This window comes from Panthera pardus, unplaced genomic scaffold (genome assembly GCF_024362965.1).
Source record: "Panthera pardus isolate Hobbes unplaced genomic scaffold, ASM2436296v1 HiC_scaffold_24, whole genome shotgun sequence".
NCBI lineage: Eukaryota > Metazoa > Chordata > Mammalia > Carnivora > Felidae > Panthera > Panthera pardus.
In genome coordinates this window covers 13,339,664-13,354,395 of record NW_026526810.1, presented here as the reverse complement: position 1 = coordinate 13,354,395, position 14,732 = coordinate 13,339,664, and the positions used below count along the sequence as shown (strand labels likewise).

The window sequence follows — 14,732 nt, the reverse complement described above, 5'->3', positions numbered from 1 at the left end:
AACTGCCAGGCAGTATGGCTGGTACCACATGGGTTGCTGTCATCTGTGTTAGGTCCTTTGAGATGGGGAGCAGTGCCCAGACTGAAGCATGTGGAATAGGTACAGGCTGGTCATGGGAGACCCAGTGCTCAGGGGAGCCTGAACATTCAGCAGAGGCAGGAAACTGTAGTCAGGGTGACCGGAAAAATCTCCAGGGCCAGGTATAGCCATCCTTGGGGAAGGAGGAGAGGGACAGAGCATGCTGGGTTTCCCAAATGCAGGACACTGGGGTGTGAACAGGTTCACTTGAATCTTAAGGGACATGGTGATCCTATATAGCTGGAAGATTTAAGACACCAGGATAGTTACATTTACAGAGAAGAAAGAGGTATCTCTTTTCAAGGGAAAGGCTAAGTACAAGTTTAGAATATCATGTGACAATGTCTGAGTTTTAATTAAAACTTTCAGAGTTCAACACATTTCTAAAAAGATAGACTTTCCTTTCTAATCACACTGAGCCACATTTTATACTTGCCTCATATATTTTTTTTCCCCTAAGAGCTAGTTATATCAAGGCACCTACGACCCACAGGGAAAAAAAAAAAAAACTGGCAATATTCTTTTGTAAGTTCATCTGCCAAGAACCCAACTGTTTAAAGCAGCGGTTCTCTCTAGTTTTCTGTAACTAAATGAGAGCATTAAATTCCAAATGTATCTCTCCACTAAAACCATACAGAGCATCCTATCCTTTCTCTTATATAAAACATACAGGATGTCTACCTGATCCGGTAGAATGAAAATATGCACAGCCACCTGTGGAAGGAGTTTCAAGAAAGATAAAATAAGCATTGTGAAGAGAGTCACTCAAAATAGAGTTGAAAAGAGATTGGGGAAGTAGACCCCATGCACCTCTCCTGTTTCAGTTTCCGGAACACCATGAACTTTTCCCTTGAATCAGTTGCAACTCCACCACTTCTTGGAACACATCCTTCTACTTTGGACCGAACTAGAGATAATGTACCACCTGTTAGTTTAAACTCTGCCAACACCAATCTTAATTCTTTCAAAACAAGTTATGTAACCTGGGTTTTGCCTTTGCAAATCTACCCTTCCTGCTAGCAAATTTGGAGCAAACTTCCCATGTCACTAGACTTTGTGTCTCTGGGACTGTAATCACAAATAAATACTTTAGTTGCTTTACAGCCTCTTCTGGATGGACACACCTTTTAAAAGTTGATTGAATGTTATTTTTCAACTACCATATAAAATATTCAAAGTTTTACTCAAACACTGATCACCCTCATTACCTTCTATGATAATTATCACCTGACGGGAAGAAATTAAGAACAGAGGCGCCTGGGTGGTGCAGTCGGTTAAGTGTCCGACTCTTGATCTCAGCTCAGGTCATGATCTCATGGTTTGTGAGTTCGAGCCCCTCATCCAGCTCTGTGCTGATGGTATGGAGCCTCTTGGGATTCTGTCTCTCCTTCTCTCTGCCCCTCCCCCACTAGTGCATATGCTCTCTCTCTCTCTCTCTCTGTCTCAAAGTATATAAATAAACTTAACGAAATTTTTTAAAAAAGAACAATATGCTGGGTGGTTTGTAAATTAGACGTTTAGAGACACATCCTTCCCACTGGTGTTTATAATCCAGCTGAAAACTTGGATAAAATATAAATACAGCAAAAAAAAAAAAAAATAAAAGAGAGAAATGAAAACATCTTCTCTATTGTGTCTATTGCTATAGACTGAATCATGTCCTCCCAAAACTCATATGCTGAAGTTCTAACCCCTAATGTGACTGCTTCTGGAGGGAGGCTTTTAAGGAGATCATTAAGGTTTGATGAGCCACAAGGGCAGCGTTCTAATCTGATACGACTGGTAGCCTTTATAGGGAAAAAGATCACTCTTTTTCCCCATGTGTACACCAAGGAATAGGCATGTAGGAACACAGCAAGAAGGCAGCCATCTACAAGTCAGGATGCAGAATCTCATCAGAACCCAATCAGGGCTTAGAGATAATAGATTTCAGGTTTTAAGCTACCCAGTCTATGGTATTTTGTTATGGTAGCCCAAGCTAAGATACCTATGAAGAAGATTTTACTTCTATTTTTTACTTTAGAAGAGAAAACAATATGTTGGATTAAATGTTAACTTATAAGTAATAATGTTTTCATATACTTCTATTATTTTTTTCTGGGAGACAGTTGAAAATTAAGTCAATATCTTCCCCCAAGATTCCTGCCTACAGATCACTTCTTTCATACACTGCTGCCCCAACAATTTCCCTTCTGATGCTTGTTTAAAAGGGTGAGGACTCTCTTTGACACTTTCGTTAAAGATGGTAAAAATTAGGGGCCCCTGCGTGGCGCAGTTCATTGGGCATCCAACTATTGATTTCAGCTCAGGTCATGATGCCAGGATTGTGGGATCGAACCCCACATTGGGCTCCATGCTGAGCACAGAGCCTGCTTGAGATTCTCTCTCTCTTCCCTTCTGTCCCCCACTCCCATTCGTGCATGTGCATGCTCTCTCTCTCACTCTCTTTAAAAAAAAGATGGTAAAGATCGGTCACAGGCAAAGCAGAGAGCTCTTCAAAACTCACTGACAAAAGTTCGATGACCTAACCCCCGGCAGGGGAGCATCATTCAAAGAGCTTCACTTCAGGGACCACGTGAACCTGGACTTGAATCCAGCTACTACACCCCTCACTAGCCAGGTGACCTGGGGAATCCCCTCATTTCACTCTGACCTCCACTTTCTCCGTCAGTAACACAAAAATCAGAGCCTCCTGCAGGTCAGTGGGAAGGGGGAAGGGTGAAAGATTCATATTCATAAAGCACTCTAGGCAGTTCCTGGCACCTAACAGAAAGCTATTTGTAGAATGACTGAATTATGACAGAAGAAATACACTCAGAAGTCATTAATCTGAGAGTGGTAATACTGACAGCTCCCAGGGTAGTTTCCTTAAAAAACATTTTCAGTTCTTATGATACCAACGCCTGCTCATACGTTGGGGGACTGCCATCCCTGTGTCAGTAACTGGCTTCCATGAGATTCCTTCATGTGTTTTCACCCAGAGGCAACATCACACAAAACACTTCAGGTTCTACATCAGGGTTCTCTGGGTTCAAATCAAGTCAATGTTGCTTGACTTCTCTGTGCTTCAGTTTCCTTGTCTATAAACACGTTTAATAGTAATGCCTATCCCAAAACACAATTGGAAAAAATTAAGACAGTGATACATGCTGAGCCCATCAGAACTCTCAGCACTCAGTGTCCCTCAAGAAGTGTCCACACTGGCCTCAGTATGTAACGGAACGTGGGAAGGAAACACAGGGCCTGGGAGCTCACCTAAATACCCATATGAGGCAAGACCACAGGGCCCTCTTCCGGCTCTTCATGAAAAACACAGGACAAACATTTTAAGAAATTCACCAGCACAATAAAAAAAAAAGAAGAAGGAAGAGAAAGGCACAATATCTGAACTGGAGAGGGACGTTGGGTACAGAAATAAGTGAAGAGGAGGTTCCAACAGCATATGATTCCTTACCCACCCTCCCCTTCGAAAGTCACTGTGAGCACAGAAGCTAAATAGAGTCCTGAGAGTTCCCAGTAATACCTGCAAGTCTGAAGTGACCTTGTAACAGCACTCCAGCTGGTCTGAAGGGTGAACTTGCTTCAAACTTATGCACTCTTTCTGGCTGACCTAAGTCCCTCGATCTGTAGCAGAACTAAGTTGCTTTCCTGGAGATTTGCAGACCACTGGCCTTGAGGAGCGAAGGACCACACTTTCTAGAAGATAAGGCCCTGACTACATTTGAAAACAGCTGTCACCGATGCCAGCAAATCTGCTCAGGGTTGTGTCGACAGAGGACTAACTGCCAGGGCACCTGTTTCTCCTGCCTACAGCTCCCCAACCCTCTGTTCTCCCATGCCTTCACCTTTAAAAACCTGCAGCTTCCCCCATATGAGAAAGATGGTCTTTGAGACATTAATCCACCATCTTCCCAGGTTGCCGGCTTCCCTGAATAAAGCAACCTTTCCTTTCCCAACATCCTTGTCTCTCAGAGGGAGCAGTCGAACCTGAGTTCAGAATCAGTTCTCTGTCCGGTAACAATGTGAGCAGAGTTGGGGGTAGCTGGCTCTAGGAAATTTTGTTTTAAAATCCCTTTGGAATAGAAGCCCATACAGTGTATCTCATGGCTCAACAGAGGAAGAAAGGGCCAAGATTGAAGGGATAAGCCAGTACTCACAGGAGTGAGACCCACCAGGGCTCCACCAAGGGGTCATTTTGTGGGGTTTCCAAAGGAAAAGCAAGACCCCAGGGCCTTTGCAAGGGCAGTGCTCAGCCTGCATGGCTATCCCCATCCTCTCCTGGAGGCTAGAAAAAAAGGCTGACAGGTAACATCTGTCCCTGACAGGGGATAATAAGCCGGGTAAGGGCTATAGGAGAGGAGTCACACAGATAGGAGCCAAGGAACACAAGGACAGAGCCAGTGGCACTGCACATGAGTGAGACAGAGTGTTGGCAGGTGCGTGTACAAACATCCACTGCTACAGCAAGCAAGTAAACAAACAGAGGCAGAAGGGCTGTGAAAACAGAGCTTGACAACGAGGAAGAAAACATAAACCAAGAAACAGAAGCTCCTCACAAGTGCTTCATGGAACCTAAGATCCTAATAAGAATTTAAATCCAACACCAGAAGCACTCAAGGTGATAAACGGAGACAGTGCTCTTACAGGACACTAGGGACAGAACTCAGGAAACCAATTACAAAGTGAGAATTAAACCCTCACCATTGCACATCTAATAAATAATTTGAAAACAGTGAAGAACATAGTAGACAAGAGTGAAAATCACAGTACTGGCATGGGGGAAAGCGTGAGATCGCCACAGTAATTTCGTGGGGGAGGAAAGTGATATGTGATTAATTACAATGAAGGGGATCTGAATGGCAGCTGGGAGGTATTTTTTTTCCATTAGCTCTAGAAACGAATGTGTCTTACCATAAAGGAACACCAATCTGAAGTTTAGAATTAACTTTAATTTCACCTCAGTGCTTCTTCTGTTAATTTCAAATAAAAATGATTGTTTAAAACACACACAGTGTTATTCCCTTGTACTCTCTTCTTTTATCATTATACCCATTTAGAGACTTCTGAATTTATGGCCACCTATATGAAAAAATAGATTGGGGCAACTGAGTGGCTCAGTTGGTTAAGTGTCTGACTCTGGCTCAGGTCATGATCTCGTGGGTTCGTGAGATGCAAGCCCCACGTCAGGCTCTGTGCTGACAGTTCAGAGCCTGGAGCCTGCTTCGGATTCTGTGCCTCCCTCTCTCTCTGCCCCTACCCTGCTCACACTCTGTCTCTCTCTGTCTTGAAAATAAACAAACATTAAAAAAAATTTTAAAAATAGATCATTTCTGGATGGTGTAATTGAGTTAATTTATTGCTTCTGCTGTTGTTACTTTTCTATGTTGCTTATTTTAGTAGAAATATGCATTGTTTTTGTTTTTAAAAATATAATCATTACTGGAGTGCCTAGGTGACTTAGTCAGTTAAGCATCTGACTCTTGAGTTTGGTCATGACTCCAGGGTCATGGGATCGAGGCCCGCATTAGGGCTAAGCTAAGCGTGGAGGCTTAAAATTCTTAAAATTCTCTCTTCCTCTCCCTCTGCCCCTCTATGCCACTCTCTCTCTCTCTAAAATATATATATATATATATATATATATATATATATATATATATATACACACACACATATAATCATTATTATAAAAGGAAAAAATCCATTCAACATTCCTTAGATAAACACACACACACACACACACACACACACACACACACACACATAGCATTTTTAGACATTGAAGATACAAACCAGACTAAGATCTTGTCCAGCTGCAGATACAATCAAGGAAGGCTGCAGATTCAGGAAGACAAAGATTAATCCAAATGCATTTCATTCCAGAAATGCAAGAGTGATTTAACATTAGGAAATACATTCCTCATATTAATAGAGCTAAGGAGAAAAATCATATGATCATCTCTAGGATACAGCAAAGATATGTAAACAACTCAGCATCGGTTCATATGAAAAGCACTCAAAAAAAAAACACCAGGAATTAAGGGAGATAATAAAGTCACAACACAACATAATAGAAGATATATACATATACAACTTATATATCACCACAAAAGCCAACAGATAATTAGAGGCTTTTCTGCTAAAGTGTGTAACAAGAAAAGGGTACCCACAATGTGAACTACTTTTAAACACTGAGTTCAAGTAATTCACCCATCAGTTGGACAAGAAAAATAAACTGGACCCATAAAGTTTGTGAAAGAAGAGGTAAAAATATCTTTATTTGCAGAGCATGTGATTATATATTTGTAAAACAAAAGAATCCATGCAAAACTAGTACACCCAAACACAAAAAGAAAACTTAGTATACAAAACAATGTTCATTCACAGCAAATAGAAAATGTAATAGAGAAAAAGACCACATTTACAGTAATAAAACAGATAAATAAGTACCATTACTTTCAACGTGACAAAAAATCTGAAGCCTACATAAAGAAAACTGCAAAACACTCAAAAAAGAAAAAAGTGGTTTAAATAAATGAAACGATGCACCATGTTCTTAGACATGAGTCAACATTAGAGATACCATTCTTCCCAAAGGTAATCTATAAATTTAATACCATATCAATAAAAACATCCCATCACTGTTTCCTAAAAGCCAGGCAAATTGATTATGCAGTTCATTTGGAAGAAAACCGAAGCAAGAATCACTAAGAAATCTTAGAAATGAGTAACAACAAAGAAGGCTAACCTACCAGATATTAAAGTATATTATAAAGCCTTTATTATCAAAACAGCATAGTATTGGTGTACAAATTGACCAGTGGAATAGAACTGAAATATCCAGGAATAGACATATTTGTCTATGGGACTCTAGAATATGAAAACAGTGTTGTTTAAAACCACTGGGGGGAAAATGGACTTTCTAATAAGTGGTATTGATAGAACCAGATAGTCATGTGGAAAAGGGAAAAGATAGATTTGTTTCATGCAAATTATATCAGGATTATTCTAAATTGATCAGAAATATAAGTGGAAAAGTAAAGAGAGAGGATGGAGAGAGATTCCATTTAAGTATTAGAAGAAAATAGGGAGTTCCTCTATAACCTATAATTTGAGAAATACTTCCAATTACTCAAAATCCAAAGCAATAAGGAAAAAGAATAGGAAACTTATGTATGTAAAAATTAGAATCTTTACATATTAAAAAAACCTACCGGAGCTTTGCGCAGTGGCAGTATCGTAGCCAATGAGGTTTATCCGAGGCGCGATTATTGCTAATTGAAAACTTTTCCTAAAAAAACCCACCGGAAGTAAATAAAAAAGGCAATGATAAATTAGGGCAGAGTGTGTGACTTGTATCATAGACAAGGATTAATACCCCTCACATGTGCAGCTGTAAAAAGCAGGAGAAACATCTCTATATAATGCTATAGACTTGTCCCCAGGATAGATCATTAAGTTACAAACCAAGAGCAAAGACGGTGTGTCTAGTATGCTAATGTGCATGCAGTATGTATAGAGTACACACATAGATTTATAATTTTTAGATGAAAGTATAAAGCAAAAACCCATAAGACTGGTTGCTATGGGGGTGGAGGTGAGGTGGTGGGGACAGGAGGAAGACAGAAATAGAAACAGGATAAAGAGGACAGGATGACAACCAGAAGCCTCCAAAAATCCTTTCTTGTATAGATCTGACTTTGTAACAGTAAATGTTCTATATGATCATGATACAAAATTAAATCAAAACTTGAAAAATAAATCCCTAAAATCAAAAGCAAAATGACATATTAGTATCTAGGTTGGTGGCTCAACCACAGAGAGTAGTTTTAAGGTAACCTTAAAATAAGTAATTGCACTCTATCTCTCTAGTGGTATATGTCCAAAGGGATAACAAGGGCTGTGTGGGCTCTAGCAGCCCCCTCGTCAGGTCCAGGAAAAACAAAACAAAACAAACAAAAGAGAAAGAGACTTAAGAGACACAGATAGATATAGTTTGAGAAATCTGAACATGGGATATTTTATGATAAAACAAATTTACTGGTATTCATTAGGTGTGGTAATGGCTTTGTGACTTTATCATTTTGTAAAAGGAATCCTTTTCCTTTACAGATAGCATACTCAGGATTTTGAAATGAAATGATAAGATATCTCAGACTTGCTTTAATAATCCAGGGGAGGAGCACCTGGGTGGCTCAGTGGGTTAAGCGACCGACTTTGGCTCAGGTCATGATCTCACGGTTCGTGGGTTTGAGCCCTGCATCGGGCTCTCTGCTGACAGCTCAGAGCCTGGAGCCTGCTTCAGATTCTGTGTCTCCCTCTCTCTCTGCCCCTCCCCACTCACGTTTTGTCTCTCTCTCAAAAATAATATAAACATTAAAACAAACAAACAAACAAACAAACAAACATTAAAAAAAAAAACTAAGTGGGACAAATGGTATCAGTGAAACAAGAATGGCCAAGGGGTATTACACCTGATTGACAGGTGCTTGAAGCCCAATATACTGCATTCTTTACCTTTGTATATATTTGAAATTACCCACAGTTAAAAGAAAAAAAAAAGATGAGAGATGGAAAGATATCGGTTCAGACCCTAGCTCCTTGTCATGTAGCCAGATTTTAAAATCTCCCTATGTTTGGGAAACCTCAGTTCCTACATTTTGAAAAGAGGACACATAAACCTAAGTCATAAGGCAAATTAATGATATAATGATATAATGATTAATGATATATAATGATATAATGATTAAGGTCAGTTGTGTAGCAAAACTGAACAAAGTCTAGTTGTTTTTTATATTTACCTAAATATAAAACAAATAAATATATAAGTATAACTCTGCCAAATTTTTAAAGTATTTTGAAAAAAAAAAAAGAGGTTAGAGTGGGAGAGAGCCAAAGCATAAGAGACTCTTAAAAACTGAGAACAAACTGAGGGTTGATGGGGGGTGGGAGGGAGGGGAGGGTGGGTGATGGGTATTGAGGAGGGCACCTTTTGGGATGAGCACTGGGAACCAAATGGAAACCAATTTGACAATAAATTTCATATATTGAAAAAAAATAAAAAAATAAAGTATTTTGTTAAACACAAAATCAAATTGGTTTTGCAAAAGAACCTTTGAAAAAGAAATAAAGAATTAAGCTGTTTCAGTTTGATAATTATGCAAAACAGCCTTGTTTTTTAGAATAGAACCAAACTGGTGCCTGAATGTATAGCTCAATATTGCAAAACTCAAATCCCAGGTATGTGCAATGAAGTTATTCTAAGTAACTAGTCCATAAAACTACATAGGCTATTGCCATAAATAATACATAATGTGTGGGACCACAGATGCTATGCTAAGCCTACTGTTCCTAAAACCTCGCTGACATAGTATGCCTAGTGTCCCATTAAAACACACACACACACACACACACACACACACACACACACACACACACACAGTAATCAGATTAGGTTAATTATAAAGCCACAGGCAAAATACTGCTCCTTTTAAAATACTCTAGTAAATACAATAATTTAAAATGAGGAAATATTTTAATAAAAATAGGCAGGGACAGACCTCAAAGCATTAAGGAACTAGATCTGTGTACTCTAGGGACTTACATTCAAAGACTCAATCAAATTTAAATTCATCACGTATGCAAAATGGAACACGAATCTCCCATTAAAATGATCATAACCGCTGGTTTGTTAAAACACTCAAGCGTATTAGATATGCCAGAGGAAAATTCAGTATTGTGTAATTCCAGTAATGCCTCTGTACTAACCCAGAAAACATGGGGTTTGACCATAAAGCAATGAGAAATGCTACAGACTCCGACAATATTTGTCTTACTGCTTTAGAGGCCAACCCACTCAAAAAAGACAGAAAGTGTTACTGAAGGAAAGTCCAGAAAAGCTACACAGGAGCCCAGAAAAGATATATGTGGGATGGAGAGAATTTTCAGCACAGATCCACAGAAAATAAGTGGGGCTGAGGTCAAAGGAATAAACCAGTGACCAAACCAGACAGACTCTAATGATGATGCCTTGGGTGTGGCTTCTTCACTGGTAGGTGCAAAGCCATACTGAAACCGTGTGAATTCACTTCGCAGCTGGCTTCCTTTGAAAAAGAGTGCTGGCTGGGTTTACTGAAGGCCCACCCAAACTTGGCCCTCAAAGTTAACAAACAACTCCTGATTTGAGGTATAAGTGTTCCTTGTTTCCAGACAGTTGTTCGTACGTTGATGGCAAATTCTCAACCACACACAAGTTTGTTTTCCTATCAATTGGCTTAGTAAAATGGAGGCAAAGTGGTAAAGAGTTGGTGGAAACCACTGTCTGCATGTGGAATGCTCTCGTTTGCCAGGAACATCTACCGTCACACAGCCTTTTCCTCTATAAAGCTGTTACCAAAGACAAGCCAACTTGCTAAAAACCACACATAAAGCTAACTCCTAAAATTTAACTGTATGCCACCTAACGTACCTATTCAATTAAAAAAAAAAAAAGCTATGGAAAGTAAGACTACCTCCTTTCCACATCTGTGTTATATTCTCAAGCCAAGCGGTAGCTCTGCGAGGAGGTGCCAGAAAGCATGGCATTGCTTCCATGGATACCGGAGGTATTAGAATACAGTAAGAGCAGCCTACCTGTTCTTTCATTTCAATATGAATGGAACCATGAGGTGGTGTGAGGTTTTCTGCAATTCTCAGACACCAACAGGGTGTTCAAGTCAATTCTGACGCTAACTAGCCACAATACAGGCCCTACAGATTAAGGACTCAGTCCCACACCACTGCCCCCACTTCAGAAGCTAGTCACAAGTCCTGGGACCACCTGCACTTCTGGCCAGCTGGCTACAAATCAGAGGTTCCCCAAATCCCCTCTACAGATTCCATAATTTTTTAGGATGGTTCACAGAACCAGGAAGACACTTTAGTTATGTTTACCACTTTATTATAAAGGATGAAATTCAGAACAGCTAAATGGAAGAAATACATAGGGCAAAGTTTGGGGAGAGTGCCAGCGGGAGTGTCCATGCCTTCTCCAGGCATACCACCTTCCCAGAACTTCAATGTGTCCACCAACCTAGAAGCTTTCCAAACCTCATTATTTAGGGGTTTCTAATGAAGTCACACTTGATTCAATATTGGTCACTGGTGATCAAACCTAACCTCCCTAACCCTTCTGCTGCCCCAGGAGGATGGCGGGTTGCAGAAAGTTTCAATCCTCTAATAAAAAGTTGGTCTTTCTAGAGACCTTCCACTCCTGAAACTATCTACAGGCTCTGGGCCAAGAGTCATCCCAGCAGGATACAGCTACTCTTGTCACTCAGGAGATTGAAAAGGTCTTAGGCACTTAGTGCCAGGAATCAGAAACAAAGAACAAATGCATGTATTTATTATATTACACAGGTCTTATAAGTGCCATTAAGTTGCAGGTTTTTTTCATTACAGACTAGTAAAAGAGAGTCAGAGAAAGCCTGAGCCAGACAAGTAATTTAAAGACTAACTAGTTATTTTGAACAAGAAGCTCAGACAGCCTGAGTTTCTGAGTCTCTGCGGTAACATGAGGATGTTTAGATCGAATGAACTATTAAGATTGCCAATTATGGAAAAACTCTCTGAATCCCCAACTATCCAAACTAATTACTGCCATCCATTTGACAGCCAAACATGAATATTCCTGCACTAATTCACGTGTATCTACAAACAAGGAATTCATAAGGAGTAACAAAGTTCTCTTTAATTATCTAAACAGAGATATCCAATTTCAGCTCTGACATGGAAAAAGCCTGAAAGTCATCACTCCCATCCTCACAACCAGAAAAAACACATAACAAAATGAAGATCAACAACTTTTCTCAGGCTCCTTGGGGAACAAAGTTTTCAGAACAAACTGCAACCTAGAAATCTGAAGGTAAAGTTGGAACTAGAGAGTCACAGAGGAGGTCTGCTCACCTGGAGAAGCTGCTGGAGCCACAAAGGGGTAGGAACACTTACTATGTCAAGTATGACAAACAGCTGGAAACTGAGTATGAACTAGCCTGAGCATGGGGCCACAGTCTCTGGGAGATCCTCATATTATAGTGTGTTTTACCTTTAAGAACACCACCAGATTCTCATGGTACAGAGCCTAGAAAGATCGCTTGATGGCAGTGGCAGGGGGAGGGAGAGTAATCATAGTGGGATGTGAACAAAAGCTTCTCTACAAGAAAGGCCTACTTTTGCAGGTAAAAATCCCTTACCAAGTCTTGTTCCACTTGTGGAAAGGGCATTTCCTGACTCTGTGTCCCTCAAGCTCTCACCTAAAGAATGATTAAAAGTCTAAGAAACACTTAGGAAGGACACAGTACAGGGACACTGGCCTCCTAGGACACTGCAATTATTGAATGGTTTCCTCACACATAAAACTTCCCACCATATGAACAGGGCCCCAGTATAATGGCAGCAGATTACAGCTAAAAGAGCTGCAAGACACAAAGAGCAGCTTTTAGGAAAGTCTAAAGAAAGCAGATGAGACAAACAAAGGAAAATAAGTGAATCTGAGGCCTCTGGGACCTCCAGGAAGAGCAAACATTAACAGGGCCCAAGTCCCAGCCATAGAAAGATAAAACTTCACACTTAAGGGCAATTCACTTCAGTTTTTATTATCCAATATGATATGCTGAGCTTCCAACAAAAAATTACACAGCATGTTTAAAAGGTAAGGAAAAACACAGTCTGAAGAGACACAGAAAATAACAGAACTAGACCCAGAAATGGAAGATATTTTGGAATTATTACATGAGCTATTTAAAATAACTATGATTAATATACTAAGGGGCTCTGGTGGAAAAATTGGACAACATGCAAGAACGGATGGGTAATGTAAGCAGAGAGATGGAAACTCTGAGAAGGAATCAAAGAAAGTACTAGAAACCAAGAACACTGCAACAGGAATGGAGAAGGCCTTTGATGGACTTGTTAGTAGTCTGGACCCAGCTGAGGAAAAAATTAGTGAGCTTGAAGACAGGTCAACAGAAATGACCCAAGCTGAAGTGAAAAAACAAAACAACCCCTTCCCCCCACCCCAAACAACAAACAACAACAAAACAGAAAACAGAAAATCCAAGAACCATGGGACAGTTTCAAAGGGTATAATAAATGCAGAATACCAAAAGGAGAAGAGAGAAAGAAACATCAAAATTGCGTAAAGTAATAATGACTGAGAACTTTCAAATTTAATGACAGACCCCAAACCACAAATAAAGCTCAGAGAACACTAAAGCAGGGTAAGTATGAAAAAAAAATCTATACTTAGGCATATCATAGTGAAACTTCAGAAAACCACAAACTAAGAGAAAAATTTAAAAGAAGTCAGAGAAAAAAATAACACCATACTTAATGAGGAACAAAGATAAGAATTACAGCGCTTTCCCATCAAGACATCAAGCATAAACAGAATGAATATTTACAGTGGTTTAAAAAAGAAGGGGTGGGGGGCACCTGGGTGGCTCAGTCGAGCATCAGTTGAGTTCGTGAGTTAGAGCCCCTCATCAGGTTCTGTGCTGACAGCTCGGAGCCTGGAGCCTGCTTCAGATTCTGTGTCTCCCTCTCTCTCTGCCCCTCCCCAGCTCACACTAGCTCTCTCTCTCTCTGTAAAAAATAAATAAACACTTTAAATTTTTTTTTAAAAAAGGACAGATTTAATTAAGTATAGAAATCATATAAAGTCTGTTTCCAGATCACAATGGAATTGAACTAGAAATCAATAACAATAAAAATCTGAAAATGTATCAAATATACATATATTTAAAAACATAATTCTAAATATTATATGGTTTAAAGAAGTCTCAAATCCTGTCATTTGTAACAACATGGAAGAATCTAGAGGGTATTATGCTTAGTGAAATACATCAGACAGAAAAAGACAAATACCACATGGTTTCACTTACATGTAGAACCTAAAAAAAATGAACAAATAAAACAATAGAAACCGACTCATAAATACAAAGAACAGACTGGTAGTTGCCAGAAGAGAGGGGGATGGAGGGATAAGTGAAACAAGTGAAGGGGATTAGAGCTACAAACTTCCAGGTATAAAATAAACAAGTCACAGGGATGAACAGCATAGGGAACATAGTCAATAATATTGTAATAACATTATATGGTGACGGATGGTAACTACACTTTCCATGGTGAGCATTTTGTAATGTTCAGAACTATTGAATCAGTATGGTATATACCTGAAACTAAGAAGACATTCTATGTCATCTACAATAAAAAGTCTCAATTGAAATGAAAGTGTATTTTGAAACAAACAAAAATGAAAATACAACATACCAAAATTTGCCATGTGCAGGTAAAGCAGTGTTTAAGGGTAATTTATAGTATTAAGTGACTACATCAGAAAAGAAGTAAGATCTAAAATCAATACTCTAAGCTTGTACCTTAAGAAACTGGAGAAAAGAGGGGTGCCTGGGTGGCTTAGTTGGTTGAGTGTCTGACTCCGGCTCAGGTCATGATCTCACGGTTTGTGAGTTCAAGCCCCACGTTGGGCTCTGTGCTGACAGCTCAGAGCCTGAAGCCTGCTTCAGATTCTGTGTCTCTCCATCTCTTGGCTCCTCCCCTGCTCATGCTCTGTGTCTCTCTGTCTCTCAATAATAAATAAATGTTAAAAAAAATTAAAAAAA

At 39.6% G+C, this 14,732-nt stretch overlaps 1 protein-coding gene and 1 pseudogene across 4 annotated transcripts in view; one reads left to right on the top strand and one right to left on the bottom strand.

Moving 5' to 3' along the window:
* Positions 1-14,732, bottom strand: part of ENTREP2 (endosomal transmembrane epsin interactor 2) — a 456,009-nt gene that overhangs the window by 190,745 nt on the left and 250,532 nt on the right. The gene's annotated exons all lie outside the window — the stretch shown is intronic.
* Positions 7,293-7,376, top strand: LOC128773387 (U4 spliceosomal RNA; annotated as a pseudogene).